The sequence below is a fragment of the Quercus suber genome, unplaced genomic scaffold (genome assembly GCF_002906115.3).
Source record: "Quercus suber isolate HL8 unplaced genomic scaffold, Cork oak 2.0 scaffold_44, whole genome shotgun sequence".
Taxonomy (NCBI): Eukaryota; Viridiplantae; Streptophyta; class Magnoliopsida; order Fagales; family Fagaceae; genus Quercus; species Quercus suber.
Genome location: NW_027069509.1, coordinates 955,924 through 959,615, shown reverse-complemented (window position 1 = coordinate 959,615; position 3,692 = coordinate 955,924).

Genomic DNA, 3,692 nt, shown 5'->3' with positions numbered 1-3,692 from the left:
CGTAGCAGTTCTTCCATACCAACTTAGCTGCTCGGCACTGCTATTGGCTCCATGAGCCTCACCGTTTATGATCACATCAGGACCAGGAGCCTTGTTGGGATGAAGTTGTTGAAGCACTTTGGTGACTTTGTCTCTTGTGAAAACCTTGGTGAGCTCGATGTTCATCTCCTCTGTGACACGTCTAGGAACAACATTAATGATCTCATCAATACCCGTGGGGAAGGAGGTAGAATATATTTTCTCAAAATAGGATATTGCAGTGGTTGTAATACTTTCCTTACTCTCACACCATTCACCATTATCATTCCATAACCCCAATATAGTGTTTTTCCTCCTCCTTTCTAATGCTCGAGCATGAAAAATTTTTGTGTTTCGGTCCCCTTCCTTATACCAATGTACCTTACTGCGTTGCCTCCACATGGTCTCCTCGCTGTCCAGGAGATCATTAATCTCCTTTCTGAGATGGTTAATATCTGCCCCTCGAGAACCATTTTAGTCATCCATAGTAAGGGAATTAAGAGCCCTTCTTTTCTCATGAATTTGCTTTGAAATATTTCCCACAACATTCTAATTCCAGTTAGCAAGGGCATCAGCACATCTTTTAAGATTCAATGCTACCCCGTCAGGTGTGACAGACAAGGCACCAGAATCCCAGGCATCTTTAATGACTTCACGACAATCATCCCTTTTGACCCACATGGCTTCAAAGTGAAAACGGTGCTTGCTTTTGCGAGCTAGAGGGGGAGAGTCAGTGATAATGAGGATGCAATGATCAGATGTAGACTCAACCAAGTGGTGCACTTTGGGACTTTTGAAATATTCAAGCCAATCAGTAGTAGCGAAGGCTCTATCCATACGAAGAGAAATTCTGTCCAACCCTTCTTTCATATTACACCAGGTGAACTCTGGACCACAGTAACCCAGGTCTTTGAAGCTGCAAAAATTAACAGCACGACGGAAGCTATCCATTTGGCTTTGTGAGCATTGTATTCCCCCTGTTTTTTCATTCATGAAGAGAATTTCATTAAAGTCACCACAACAAAACCAAGGCAAATTATATTGATTACAAAGAAAAGAAAGTAATTTCCAAGATTCTTCCCTGAGGTGAGTTTCCGGGTACTCATAAAACCCAGTGAATCTCCATGAGAGACCATTGCCCGACTTAGTGATTATTGCATTGATATTGTGGTTTGAAAAGCTCTTGATTTCCAAATTTGTATCACCAGACCAGAACAGAGCAAGGCCCCCATTACGACCCCTGCTAGGAACAATTAACCCATTTGGAAAACCCAGTCAAAATTTCACCTTCTCCATACGTCTAACTTTTAATTTAGTCTCCGAAAGGAAGACTAGTTTGGGATTCCAACGCCTGACATAGTCGCAAAGCGCATGAACTGTCTGGGGGTTCCCAATTCCCCGACAGTTCCAACAAAGGGAATTCATTGCTTCGGGCGGTGCTGCTCAGCAGCCACCGCCGATCTCTCTTGGTTGTTTTATGCATCAGTAAGGACTGAGTCATGCAATTTTTTCAGAGGCGTACCTTCATCTTCATACATAAACTCAAGTCTGCCTGGTCTTTTAGAGCCTGATAACTCCTTTATGTTTTGTGTTTATGGGTCAGTATTTTGGGATTTTTTTCCTTGGGCTCTGGCAACTCTCTTCCAACTTCCTCTTATTGGGCTTAATGGCTTGTTGGTAGTCTCCAGACTATTAGGGGGCACTTTATAAGATTTCAGTGGGCTAGTAACATCATGGGCCTCAGAGGGAGAAAGTTTTGGTCAGCCCACTATGGATGATTCATCTCCTGCCTCTTTTCCCAACCCACCAATATTGTGGAGAACACGTGCGTGCTTAGTAGGAGAAGGTTCAAGGCTCAAGGGGCGTACCTTGTCACGTAAGTCCAGATTTTCTGCAGGTTGCATATCTGATGTGCCATCATGTCCTGAGTTCAAATTCAAATTCTTGGAATTCGTGTGGCTTGGTAGAGTTGGACTCACCTGCTCTGCCTCCATATCTGTTGAGTTGGAGGTCGCCGGAGTTTGCCAAGCTTCTGAACTATCATCTTTCCGAACCTCGAAACTGTCTTTACCCATTTTTCTTACTTTTTCAAGCCCACTCTTAGAACCTCCATTAGCTCTTAACCAATCATCATACTGCCTGGGAGCTTCAGAATTGCTTGAAAATCAATTGCAATATTTTTCATCATGACCAAGAAGGCCACAATGGAAGCAAAAACTAGGAAGCCTTTTGTACTTAAAGGTAACCCAATACTTACCTCCATCCTAATCGACAATGTTACCCCCCCTTCGCAGCGGCTTATTGATGGGTAAATCCACGCGTATTCTCATGAATATGGCTTGCTCTGAAAACCAAGATCTCTTGTCTGACTCAATATATTTCCCCAAACTGTTACCCAGGTCCCTACCAACCTCTTCAGACATGCTTTCAAATGGGAGACCCCATACTTGAATCCAGAATGGGGAATGGGTGAACGAAATGTTGTTGACCGATAACCCCTTTGTCCACCTACACAGGAGTAATAGGTCATTATCCAAATTCCATGGACCATTATGCTCAACCCACTCCATTTGATATTTGGAGTTAAATTTGAACTGAAGAATGCTGTTCCCAACATCTACAATCCTTAAATCCTGACCCATCTTCCAAGCAGACCTTAAAGTACTCTTTAAAGCTGGCATATTCTGGTTCTGATCTGCTAGAAGCTGACCAAATAAGCTCAAAGCACACTCCTCTAATAAATCTGATCTGCTGGTGGTTGAGATGGAGAGGCTTTCTTCTTCTTCTTTAGTGAGCTGAAGATGCTGAATCCCATTGATGATTGATTGATCCATATCCATGGGGGTTGATCAAGCCCTACGGCTTGGAAAACCCAGTGATGACCCGTAGCAATGAAGGGAGAAAGAGCTCAAACAAGGCGAGAGAAAGTGACTCGTGCAAGGCGAGAGAGAGAGGACTCCTACGAAGGGAGAGAAATTTTTTCCTTTTCAGCCTTTCTTTGTAGTATACGACATATCATCTATGAACTCGGTATAGCCGACCATGCATTTAACTTAACTAGGAAGAAAAGTATCTACTTCTATTTCACAACTTCACACACACGGACAGTTCGCATTGTGATAAAAAATCATGACCGAATTATAATCGTGCGGTTATGGAGGTACGCGGTTTAATCAGCTAAACTTCCACTCCAAGTAACAGCAAGGTTGACTTTTAGGTTATGTCTTCACATTACGATTTATGAAATTATAAATACACGTACAACCTTAGCAACATCCTCACTAAACTCACTTCCAATATTCTGAGCTTTGATTTGAGCAATACTTAAGAAAATGTCTCACCACGGAAATCATCATCATACTCCGCCCCACGGTGAGGGACATCATGGAGGACATGGACATGGACTTGGTTATGGCGTAGGACATCACGGTGGACATGACGGAAGAGGAGGACATTGTCATGATGGCGGTGGGCATCACGCCGGTCATGGTCATGGTCATGGTCCTCATGTAGGAGGAGGGCATCGGCATGGAGGAGGAGGACATCAACCACATGCTCATCATGCTCATGGCGGAGGACATCACCCACATATGCATGCTCATCCTGGTCACGGAGGAGTACATCACCCGCATGCTCATCGTGGTGGCAGAGGACATCACCCTCATGGTCAGGGC